General features: G+C 46.2%; 1 protein-coding gene across 1 annotated transcript in view; it reads left to right on the top strand.

Annotated features, from left to right (window-relative positions):
* Window positions 1-13479, top strand: part of ALPK2 (alpha kinase 2) — a 124195-nt gene that overhangs the window by 37313 nt on the left and 73403 nt on the right. The gene's annotated exons all lie outside the window — the stretch shown is intronic.

The raw sequence follows: 13479 nt of genomic DNA, 5'->3' as shown, positions 1-13479 counted from the left end.
GGGGTGTACCGAGTGAGTTAAGGCAATGAGCGAAAGTCCAGTCATCAATTGGGTTTTCTTCAATGCTTTATTCCAAGGCCCAACATGGCCAACATCAACATAAGACAAGATAGGAAAGGTTGATGAAGCATGAGAACAACTTTAGTATCAGGCCTTGAATATGAAGAGAGCAGTCCTGCTCTCAATAATAATGAAATCAGTTCGTCGCCACTCCAGCCAGAGTGGGTAAAGTGCCCCCGGACAGACTTCTGTCACAAGCCTGGCAGCCGAAGTGTCACTTGTAAATCGCTGGGAGGAACAGACCTCTGCCACAGGCCTAGCGATTTAAGGTGCAATAATTGGATTGAGAGAATCCTCCCAGTAAAGTTTAGTCAGGGTCACCAGTTGACAGCTGCAACATACCTGTCAGTATCGTGGTGACCAGATCCCCGGTGGTTCGTTCAGGCCTCCTGGATAACCTCTCTCTGGGTTCTCCCTGAGCCGATTCCCCACCGCACAGCTCTCAGCTTAGGATACTCTTAGCAAAGGGTGGGACCCAACAAGTCACTGGGGCCCTTCTCATCATCAGGATGAAGCTCCGCATGATGTGCAACTCCGGCCAGGTAGGCCATGGTGGCGGGGTCCATGGATGCGCGCACCCTGAAGGTGGATGCCGCACCTGGAACTCGGACCCCGTGAAACGGACCCGAATCAATGGCGTCTGCCCCAGATATACCCTTCCCCAGCATGCCCAGCGAGGGAAAAACTTCTCTAATTGGCTGCTGGGTAAAAGTGACTCTGCCAGAACCCCTCTAGCGCCAACTGCCGCCCAGAGGTGGAAATGCACCCCTGAGACGCAGACTGACCTACAAGACAGTTCTGAAAGGACAGCAGCCCTGCAATTTAACAAATTGTGAATGGGAGCAAATAACTCTCCCATTCCCCACTAACTTTAGCATAGTGCCCATACTGAAAGTAAGGGGGCGCTACATGTACATTACAAATACTTCAAACCTTGAAACACCAGTGTACCCCAAGATACAACCTAATCGCCACCCCAATGTTACCAACATAACCTATTGTTGATAAGGGACACCCATACTTGAGATGGGCCCAACCCATAGCTCTCCAAAAATTTTAACCAGCACTACCTTCAAAGCCCCAGAGATCCCTGATTGCTACTATGAACTTAAAGCGGAGTTCCACCCAAAAGTGGAACTTCCACTTAAACCATTCCTCGCCCCCTTACATGCCACATTTGGCATGTCATTTTTTTTGGGGGGGGGGGGCTTCAGGAGGAGTGGGGCAAGTGGTTATTTTTTTTTATTTTTTTTTAAGAAAATCTATTTTGTATTCCCGACCATAAGAAATAAAGAAAATAAATACAAAGCCCTTTAACATGCTACAGTTATAAATACATTGGTGATTCTATTTTGCCCTGTTGTTCCTGAATGACAGTGATTGATAGATTAGAGCACCTGCCAGGAGCAGGAAAAGTGCCTTGTGATTGCTAATGATAGAAGGCTGATGCGCTGTACATGTCAAACACAGGGCTGGCTGCAGCTGTCTGGACAGGAGAATGCAGATAAACACAATGGGCTAGATTCAGATAGAATGGTCTATCTATCCGTCCGGCGTAACGTATCTCAGATACGTTACGCCGCCGTAATTTAGGGCGCAAGTTCTGTATTCAGAAACAACTTGCGCCCTTAGTTACGGCGGCGTAATGTATCTGTGTCGACGTAAGCCCGCCTAATTCAAATGTGGATGATGTGGGCATGTTTTATGTATATTAACTGTGACCCCGCGTATTTGACGGTTTTTATGAACGGCGCATGCTCGAAATTCCACCGCAAATCGTCATTGCTTTCGACGTGAACATAAATTACGTCCAGCCCTATTCGCGAACGACTTATGCAAACAACGTAAAATTTTCAAAACTCGACGCGGGAACGACGGCCATACTTAACATAGGATAAGCCTTATATAGCAGGGGTAACTATACGCCGAAAAAAGCCTAACGTAAACAACGTAAAAAAATGCGCCGGCCGGACATACGTTTCTGAATCGGCGTATCTAGCTAATTTGCATATTCCTTCTTAAATATACGGAAGCGCCACCTAGCGGCCAGCGTAAATATGCAGCCTAAGATACGACGGTGTAAGAGACTTACGCCGGTCGGATCTTAGGGAAATCTATGCGTAACTGATTCTATGAATCAGGCACATAGATACGACCACGCACACTCAGAGATACGACGTCGTATCTGGAGATACGCCATCGTATCTTCTCTCTGAATATACCCCAATGGGCTTACATAGAGATATTGGAAATTATAAAAAAAAAAAACTGTTCTTGCCCATAATAACCTGCACCCTGCAGGTATATCAATCTCCATTTGTTTTTGTCTACACCTCTGTTATTAGAGGAGGATGGCAGTTTATGGACTACATTTTTTCTTTTTTTCACATTTTTTATTTAGGAAAAGAAGGCAGTTTCCAGAATATACAGGCCTCAATGGGACTCTACATTTTACAGAAGATTTTTTGTGTTTAAATTACATTGCACACCCAGTAGCTAAAATAATTTTGATGCACATTATTTTTTTTTGGTTGCCATCTTCTCATCCTCCACCCTTCTGCGATATGTCGCTATAGAAGGTCTGCAGTTCAGTGACATTGACCTGCCTGATTCACACCTATGCAGGTTGCAGGTGCATTTTGCAATACACATTTTTGATCCATTGAAGCCTATGGCCCAGATTCTCAAAGGACTTACAGCGGCGTAGCGCCATGTACGCCGTCGTAAGTCCGAATGAGAGCCGTCGTATCTATGCGGCTGATTCTTAGAATCAGTTACGCATAAATTCGGCTAAGATACGAGCGACATAAGTCTCTTACACCGTCGTATCTTAGTTGCATATTTACGCTGGCTGCTAGGTGGCGCTTCCGTAGATTTCCGCGTTGAATATGCTAATGAGCTAGATACGCCGATTCACGAACGTACGTGCGCCCAGCGTAGCAAGATACGTTGTTTACGTAAGACATACGCCGGCGTAAAGTTACCCCTCATAAAGCAGGGGTAAGTCATGTTAGGTATGGACGTAGAAAACGTACGAACAGTGTCGTGTTTTACGTTGTTTGCGTAAGTTCGTCCGTGAATGGGGCTGGACGTAAGTTACGTTCACATTGACTAGGCATTGAGCGGGCGTAATTTAATTTGAAAATTCAACGTGATACTGAGCATGCGTGCGCATGCGCCGTTAGTTAAAAATGTCAATCACGTCGGGTCACGATACATTAACATAAAACACGCCCACACTAGCCTACTTTGAATTACGCAGGCTTACGCCGGCACAGTTACACTACGCCGCCGTAACTTTGGCCGCAAGTTCTTTGAGAATACGGGACCTGCCTCACTAAGTTATGGCGGCGTAGTGTATCTGAGATACGCTACGCCCGCCTATAGATAGGCGCTTTTTTGAGAATCTGGCCCTATGAAACCAAAAAAATGAAAAAAGTCCCTGGCCGGTCCTTAAAATGCACAGATGTGAACATGGACCCATAGGAAACCACGTTAAATGGGCTGTAGTGTGTTTCTGCCAAACTGATACTGCACTACAAAATGCATAGGTGTGAACCAGGCCTTAAAGCCCCGTACACGCGGACTGAATGTCGGGAGGCGTCAGTCGGTTCAATAAAAAATGGCTGACATTCATGGCCGGCTTCTGTTGGATGAGCATGGCTCCCGATCAGTGCCAATGGTAAAGAGAGCTGATTGGAGTATTCTGGTGGGGTGGCTGTCCCCCTGTCAGAACACAACAGCTCAGTAAGGATGAGCTGAACACCCCCGGTTCGGTTCGCAGCAGAACATGCGAACTGGCAAAAAATTTGTTCGAACACGCAAACACTGTTAAAGTCTATGGGACACGAACGTGAAAAACCAAAAGTGCTAATTTTAAAGGCTTATATGCATGGTATTGTCATAAAAAGTGTTTGGGGACCTGGGTCCTGCCCCAGGGGACATGTATCAATGCAAAAAAAGTTACATTTCGTACCTGGGGGGTGTCTATAGTATGCCAGTAAAGTGGAACATTTTTCCCGTGTTTAGAACAGTCCCGCAGCAAAATGACATTCATAAAGAAAAAAAAGTCATTTAAAACTGATCGTGGCTGTAATGTCGGGTCCCGGCAATACAGATAAAAGTCATTGGAAAAAAAAACAGCATGGGTCCCCCCCACCCCCCCAGTTCATTACCAGGCCCTTTGGGTCTGGTATGAATATTAAGGGGAACCCCAAACCAAAATGGAAAAAAATTACGTGGGGGTCCCCCCAAATTCCATACCAGGCCCTTTAGGTCTGGTATTGATATTGAGGGAAACCCTGCGCCAATTTTTATTTTTTTAAATGGCGTAGGGGTCCCCCTCAAAATCCATACCAGACCCTTCAGGTCTGGTATGGATTTTAAGAGGAACCCTGCACCAAAATGAAAAAAGGAGGTAGGGGTAATATTCATACCAGACCCAAACTGGGGGGGAACCCAATGCCGTTTTTTTTTCAATGACTTTTATCTGTATTGCCGGGACCCGACAAGTAGTTTTAAATTACTTTTTTTCCTTTAGAAATGTAATTTTGCTGTGGTATTTTTCTAAACACGGGAAATGCACCACTTTACAGGCATACTATAAACACCCCCCCGGTACGAAATTTACCTTTTTTTTGCATAGACTTTTAAACAGCGTTCCGCGTTTTCGAATTTGCCGCAAACACCGCAAATTGTTCGCTATTCGGCGAACAGGCGAACACCCAATATTCGAGTTGAACTTACGTTCTACTCGAACATCGGGCTCATCTCTACAGCTCAGCTGGGGATATCACTGTACTAACTTTGCATAGTTAGTACAGCGGCTTAGACCGGAGCTGGACACTTTTTTTTTTTTTTTCGTTCAACATGCGTGGTTGAACAAAAAAAAAAACTCCTAGGGCCAGATTCACAAAAGAGATACGACGGCGTATCTGCGGATACGTCGTCGTATCTCTGTTTCTATCTATGCGACTGATTCATATAATCAGTTATGCATAGATAGCCAGAAGAACCTGACAGGTGTAATTGTTTTACACTGTCGGATCTTAGGATGCAATGTAAACCAGCGTCGGGTATGCAAATTAGGAGTTATGGTGATTCCCGACGGATTTTCGCGTTCGCTACGTCGCCGCTAGTCTAGTTTCCCGTCGCAAAGTTAGTCGGTTTTTTTGGTGCCTTAACTTTACGCAGCAATCGTATTGCTGTATAAAGTATGGCCGTCGTTCCCGCGTCGAAATTTAAAAAATAACGTAGTTTGCGTAAGCCCTCCGGGAATACGGAATTACGCTACGCGTGTCGCCGTTCGAAAAAATTACGCCACGGCGTGCAAAGCACGACGGGAATTACAGAACGGAGCATGCGCAGTAGGTCCGGTGCGGGAGCGCGCCTAATTTAAATGGCACACGCCCATTTGAATAGGCCCGCCTTGCGCCGGAGGCCGCCGGCGTTGGTTTTCATCGCAAGTGCTTGGTGAATCAGGCACTTGCGATGAAAACTTGCGGCGGTGTAACGTATCTACGATACGTTACGCCGCCGCAGTTCTACGTGAATCTGGCCCCTAGTGTGTACCTCCCTTTAGGCACATCATTGATGATTTGATCCTCTTTCCTTTCACCACACAGGGAGACTTCCTGGCCAGCAGAACACAATGATTACTGCTAGCGGCTATTTCAACCGGCAGTAACCGTATGTAAAAAATCCAACAGTTTGGTTGTATCCAAGTTGATCGACATGGGTACAATCAGCCTGCCCATACATGGACCAAAATTCAGCCAGTACCTGCTGTACCGGCCGAATTTCGATCCAACCTATCCCCGGCTTTAAGCCTCGTACACACAATTGGATTTTCCACAGACAAAGCCTCAGACTTTTGTCTGAAGGGCGTTGGCAATGAACTTGTATTGCATACAAACGGCAAAGAATTGTCGGCCAACAAATACGAACGTAGTGATGTACTACGTGGTTTTTCAGCTCTTGAGCGCCACCCTTTGGGCACCTTCTGCTAATGTTGTGTTTGGTGAGCATTGATTCCGATCATGCGTGTTTGTACTTTGGACCTTTGTCTGACGGACTTGTGTACACCTGATCGGTAAATCTGACAACAGACCATTGTCAGCGGAACATTTTTAAGCCTGCCATCCAACATTTGTCCGCGAAAAATCCGACAACAATTGTCCGATGGAGCGTACAACGGTCTGATTTTCCGCCAACAGGCTGTCATCACACAATCCCCATCAGAAAATTTGATTGTGTGTACGAGGCTTTAGTCTAGGCTCTGTTAAACCAGAAGGGGATGGCCGCAGCAAAATGCCATGTCCTGTAACCAAGTTAAATTTAAATTACAGCTTCAGATATTTTAGATTTTACCCAGCCCTATCCAATGACCTCCTAAGCCACATAATAAAATACAGGATTCATGCTGTTGGGTACTTTCTGACCCTCCCAACTTATAATGTGTTTATTCTTAGCATGAGTCATAAATTAGGACCTGCATCTCATAGTCTTTACTTGGCACAGGAGAGGGCTGAAGGTGGCATTGTTCTACCAACCGGAGAGACCATAAGACAAAACCAAGTGACCAAAGTGTAAGTTAACCGCTTGTCAACCAGCCGCCGTCATTATACTGCGGCAAGGGGGCACGATCCTGCGAATCCCTGTAGCTGTACGTCGGCTCGGGAACTTTCTATTGTCGGCTCCCATTGGCCAGCGGGGGAGCCAAGCAGAGTATCTGGCAAACTCGATGTCTGCCGGCCACCCGTGATCGTTCCCCGCAGTGACAGAATGGGGATCTCCGATCTGCCTGTGTAAACAAGGCAAATCTCAGTTCTGACAGGGGAGATCACACAGATCCTGTCTTTCAGCCAAGCAGGAGAACAGACCTGTGCATTTCCCCAGTCACACAGGGCCAGATTCATAAAGAACTGCGGCGGCGTAACATATCGTCTTTACATTACACTGCCGCAAGTTTTCAGCGCAAGTGCCTGATTCACCAAGCACTTGCGTGTAAACTTACGGCGGTGTAACGTAAAGCCTTCCGGCGCAAGCCTGCCTAATTCAAATGGGGCGTGTACCATTTAAATTAGGCGCGTTCCCGCGCCGAACGTTCTGCGCATGCTCCGTGTGAAAATTTCCCGACGTGCATTGCGCGAAATGACGTCGCCCGACGTAATGTTTTGAATGGCGACCTGCGTAACGTACTTTCGTATTCCCAGACGTCTTACGCAAAAAAAAATTTTGAAATTCGACGTGGGAACGACGGCCATACTTTAACATGGCTTGTCTAAAGTTAGGCCATGAAAAAGCAGGCTTAACTTTGCGACCGAAAAAAACCGACTAGCGACGACGTAACGAACGCGCGTACCTTCGTGGATCGCCGTAAAAGCTAATTTGCATACCAATGCTGGAAAACGACGCAAACTCCACCCAGCGGCGGCCGAAGTATTGCATCCTAACATCCGAAGGCGTACGAAGCCGTAAGCCTGTCGGATCTTAGCCAAAAGCCGTCGTATCTTTTTTGTGAATTACAAATAAAGATACGACACGGCACATGTGAAAATATGCCGGAGTATCAGTAGATACTCCGGTGTATTTCCTCTGTGAATCTGGCCCACAGTCTCCTGTACAGTTAGAAAACACCTGCAGGGAACACATTTAACCCCTTGATCTCCCCTAATGTTAACCCCTTCCTTGCCAGTTTCATTAGTACAATAATAGGGCATATGTTTAGCACTGATTACTGTAATAATGTCACTGGTTCCCCAAAAAAGTGTCGAAAATATCAATTAGGTGTCCGATGTGTCCGCCGCAATGTCGCAGTCCCCCTAAAAATCACTGATCGCCGCCATTACTAGTAAAAATAATAATAATAATAATGCCATAAATCCAATCCCATACTTTGTAGAAGCGATACCGTTTGCGCAAACCAATCAATATACGGTTATTTCGATTTTTTTTTTTTTTACCAAAAATATGGAGCACATATTTTACAAGTGATTTTGGCGACATTGCCGCAATCACTTGTTAACTAACGAGCGGATTCCCCCATAACTTACCGCCCTTAACTGTTTGTTCCGGGCGTCGGGGGACTCCATGCCACTGCCGCCCCTTGGAGCCCTGCCGCCCCAAGGCCTGGCCTCAGTGGCCTTGTGGGAAATCCGGGCCTGACTGCCTATGAGGGCTTGCATAGATGGACAAATATAGATTGCAATTAGCTTGCATTTGATAACGGTTTGAGATGCTTCTGAGTTCCGATTGAGTTCCTTCATAGATACTTCAAGGCTTCTGCAAGTTGTGTTTACATTCTTATTGACTTGTGTGGAGAGACTTATGCCGCGTACACACCATCACTTTATGTGATGAAAAAAAATGACGTTTTTAAAAACGTCACTTTAATTGACCGTGTGTGGGGGAAAACGTCGTTTTATGTCTTGTAAAAAACGACCAAAAAAAATTGAAGCATGCTTCAATTTTATGTGTCGTTTTTCAAAAGTGCACTTTTTACTTCACAGAAATTGACCGTGTGTAGCAAAAAAACGTCGTTTTCTAAGACGTTTTTTCACCCGCGCATGCCCAGAAGCTACTTATGAAGCAAGCTTCAATGGTAAAAAGTGGTGAGAACGTAACCTCACTTTGCAAGAACATTGTGAGAAAACGATGGTGTGTATGCAACTTCGTCTTTGAAAATTGAAGTTTCAAAAACGTCATTTTTTACTTCACAGAAAGTGTCGTTTTTTTTCATCACATAAAGTGATGGTGTGTATGCGGCATAAGGCTGCGTACACATGATTGGTTAAACAGATGAGAACGGTCTGATGGACCATTTTCATCGGTCCAAAACTATCGTGTGTGGGCGCCATCGGTTATTTATCCATCTGTTAAAAAAAGCCAACTTGTTTTAAATTTAACCGATAGTCTCCTAACCGATGGCAAAAAAAACGATCGTTAGCTGACATAACCATCGGTTAAAAATCCACGCATGCTCAGAAACAAGTCGACGCATGCTTGGAAGCATTGAACTTCGTTTTTTTCAGCACGTCGTTGTGTTTTACGTCACCGCGTTCTGACACGATCGTTTTTTTAACCGATAGTGTGTAGGCACGACAGACCATCAGTCAGCTTCATCGGTTAACAGACGACAACGGTCCATCAGACCGTTCTCATCGGATGGACCGATCGTGTTTACAGGGCTTTAACCTTACCTAATACTTACATACAAGTAATCACTAGTAAGAAATCTACGAATATATCGATGATCTTAAAAGTGTGAAGAAAGTAAAAAATGGGAGACACACAGGTCCCATTCAGAAAGCGCATGCGCAGTAGAAAACAGGCTGTGAAGCCGCAAGGCTTCCCTTACTGTCTCCTTTTGTGAAGATGCCGGTGCCTGCACCCTGGAGCCGTTGGACGGATCAGTTTGGGTTGCCGACATCACAAAATACCTGGACAGGTAAGTGTCCTATTATTAAAAGTCAGCAGCTAAAGTATTTGTAGCTGCTGACTTTTATTTTTTTTTCCACCCGGCAGGAATATTCCAGTGTTTGTATTGCCCCATCTCCCCCCTTTAAGGCCCGCACACACAATCTGACTTTTTGACAACAAACCTCAGACGGACCTGTTTTTACAGACAATCCGACCATGTGTACGCTCCATTGGACAATCTTTTTCGCTTTTTCATCGGACAAATGTTCGCTGTGAGAATAGACAAACTTTCCGGCAACAAATGTCCTACGTCGGCTAATCCGATCGCGTGTACACAAGTCCATCAGACTAAAGTCCAAAGTACAAACACGCATGCTCAGAACCAATGCTAAAGATCAGACAACAATAACAGAAGTTGCACAAAGGGTGACAGTAAAGAGCAGAAAAACCACGTAGTACGTCTATAACGTCTGTTGGCTGAAAAAGTCCTGCCGTGTGTATGCATACCAAGTTCACGGATAACGTCCTTCGCAGCAAAATCCACGGAAAAGCAGTGGCGGCTGGTGCTCAAAATTTTTGGGGGGGCGCAAACGGAAAAAAAAATTGCAGCCTCACTGTGCCCATCACATGCAGCCACTGTGCCATCAAACGCAGCCACTGTGCCATGCCACCAAATGCAGCCACTGTGCCATCAATTGTCACCACTGTGCCATCCCATCAAACACAGCAACTGTGCCATCAATTGTCACCACTGTGCCATGCCATCAAACACAGCAACTGTGCCATCAATTGTCACCACTGTGCCATGCCATCAAATGCAGTCACTGTGCCATCAATTGTCACCACTGTGCCATGCCATCAAATGCAGTCACTGTGCCATCAATTGTCACCACTGTGCCATGCAACACAGCAACTGTGCCATCAATTGACACCACTGTGCCTTGCCATCAAATGCAGTCACTGTGCCATCAATTGTCACCACTGTGCCATGCCATCAAATGCAGCCACTGTACCATCAATTGTCACCACTGTGCCATGCCATCAAACACCACAACTGTGCCATCAATTGTCACCACTGTGCCATGCAACACAGCAACTGTGCCATCAATTGTCACCACTGTGCCATGCCATCAAACGCAGTTACTGTGCCATCAAACGCAGCCACTGTGCCATCAATTGTCACCACTGTGCCATGCCATCAAACGCAGTCACTGTGCCATGCCATCAAACACAGCCACTGTTCCATCAATTGTCACCACTGTGCCATGCCATCAAACGCAGCCACTGTGCCCCTCAATTGTTGCCACTGTGCCAATTGTCACCACTGTGCCCTTTAATTGTCATCACTGTGCCCCATGATGCCACTGTGCCCATTGTCACCACTGTGCCCCATGATTCAGAGCTGAGCCTGTCTGCAGTGGCTCTCTCCTCTCTCTGTGCTCACATAGGCAGCAGCGGGAGCCATTGGCCCTTCCACCATCAATCAAATCCTGTGAGCAGAGAGGGGGAGGGGCTGGCCTGAGCCCTACTATGTGTATCAATAGACACACAAAGCCAAAATCAGGATTGAGCCTACAGGTGTGCCCTCTTTGCAAGCTTCATGCTATGGGAGCACACAAAGGAGAAGAAAAGCCAAGAGCACAGCAGGGGGGGGGGGGGACTCAAGAAGAGGAGGATTGGGGCCGATCTGTGCAAAACCATTGCAGAGAAGTGAAACATGTTTGTTATTTTTTACCTTTACAGATGCTTTAAGGAGTGATAACCTGTGTGGTAATCTTTGTGAATTTACTTTTACATTGATTTTATTTAAAGGGCTTACAATGACTTTGGCAGTGTTATAATCACACTGGTGAAAAAAAAACCACTATGTAGAGAGAAGGCGAACTGAGGCATATAATGCACCTCTGAATTACATAAGCTGTGTTATCAAGGAAATAATGGTCAGACAAGAAAATAGAGATTGTAAATTGAGGTCAGGATGTCTAAGAAATCTAATGCTCCAAACAGCTGCTTGAAAGGATCACTGACAGACTTACGATCCTCAGGAATCAGGTCATCAGCTGATTCAAACTCTTACTATACAGGCTGCTTCTTCAAGCTGGCCTTAAAGGGTAAGTTCACGCTTTTGTGGAAAATGAAAAAGGTGAACTAACTCAAAATATCCTGGCCACCCCTCTAGACCCCCATGCACATACACTATATTACCAAAAGTATTGGGACAACTGCCTTTACACACACATGAACTTTAGTGGCATCCCAGTCTTAGTCCGTAGGGTTCAATATTGAGTTGTCCCACCCTTCTAACTAAGAGTGTGTTTAGGGGAATGTTTGACCATTCTTTCAGAAGCGCATTTGTGAGGTCAGGCACCAGGGCCGATCCTAGGGTCACAGGCGTCTGGGTGCAGAAATATTTCTGGCGCCCCCACACGGACGTGGTAATTTTACTAACTCCTCCCTTTTACAAATGTTTCTATGTCAATGACTTAACCACAGAGATGCTCCCCCATGAAGTATTCATTAACCTGGGATCCTTACATGATCTCTTAACAATAAACAAAATACAGGAAGAGAAGCAGAGTACTTTATTGGGACCTGGATGGGGCCTCTCTGATGGACACAGAGAGGGCTTCTGTTAGAGAGTCTGTTAGAAAGAGCCCCCATACATGATACAGGAGATGGTCAGACACTGCAGACATGGTACAGGAGATGGCCAGAGACTGCAGACACGATACAGGAGATGGCCAGAGACTGCAGACATAGTACAGGAGACGGTCAGAGACTGCAGACATGGTACAGGAGATGGTCAGAGACTGCAGACATAGTACAGAAGATGGGCAGGGGCTGTGTATCCTATGCAAGCTATCATGCCATAAAACATCTAGAGCAGGGGCAGCCCAGAGAATGTGTAAAGGGATGCTGGGGATGCCATCCCCCAGCACACAGCACACTGAACACTGTGACTCACCTTGGTTCTCTGTGCAGAGATGGGAGGGGGAGGCATTCCAACTGGAGTTGGTGGAGACAGTGTGGGATCCAAGACTCCCAGTGTGAGGAATTAATTCCTGCACATCAGCACTCTGAAAACTAGAACTCACATCAGTACCTTATTTCACAAACGCACTTCTGGAAGAATGGTCAAACCTTCCCATCAGAGTTGCCAACCGCCAGCAAATATACTGGCAGTGTTTAAAAATCTGTGATTTTTTTACAACTGACAGTAAATATCAGGGGCTGAAAATTTCATGCTGTGTTGACTTTTTAAGTGTAAATCAAGAACTATTACTTTGTTATTAGTCAGTCTTATTGTCAGTGGCCCAGATTCAGGTAGAATTTGCCCCTTTCTTACGGAGGCACAGGGCAGCGTTTTTGCCCTGCGCCCCCGCAAATTTACTGCGCTACCCGCGATTCACGGAGCAGTAGCTCCGTAAATTGTGGGGGTGCTGTGTAAACTTGCCCTGCGTAAGGGCGCCTAATGTAAATGATCCCGTAGGGGGCGGGAATCATTTAAATTAGGCGCGCTCCCGCGCCGAGCGTAGAGCGCATGCTCCGTCGGGAAACTTTCCCGACGTGCATTGCGGCAAATGACGTCGCAAGGACGTCATTTGCTTCAAAGTGAACGTGAATGGCGTCCAGCGCCATTCACGAATCACTTACGCAAATCACGTAAATTTTGAACGTCGCGACGCGGGAACGACGGGTATCCTATAGCATTGCCTGCGCCTGCTATTAGGATGTGCAACCTTACGCGAAACCCGACGTACGCAAACTACGTAATTTGCGTACGCAGGGCTCGCACAACGTTGTGAATCGGTGTTAGTATGCAATTTGCATACTATACACTGATCACAATGGGAGCGCCCCCTAGCGGTCATCGCTAGAATGCATCCTAAGATATGCGTGGCATAAGAGCCCTATGCCACGCAGATTTTAGGCTGCAGTCGGCGTAACAAGCTCTCTGAATCAGGAGAACTCATTACGCCTGGGCAACTAAGCAATTGC

The sequence above is a fragment of the Rana temporaria genome, chromosome 1 (assembly GCF_905171775.1).
Source record: "Rana temporaria chromosome 1, aRanTem1.1, whole genome shotgun sequence".
Lineage (NCBI taxonomy): Eukaryota > Metazoa > Chordata > Amphibia > Anura > Ranidae > Rana > Rana temporaria.
The sequence above is the reverse complement of the archived record's forward strand: the minus strand, read 5'-3'. Positions and strand labels throughout refer to the sequence as shown.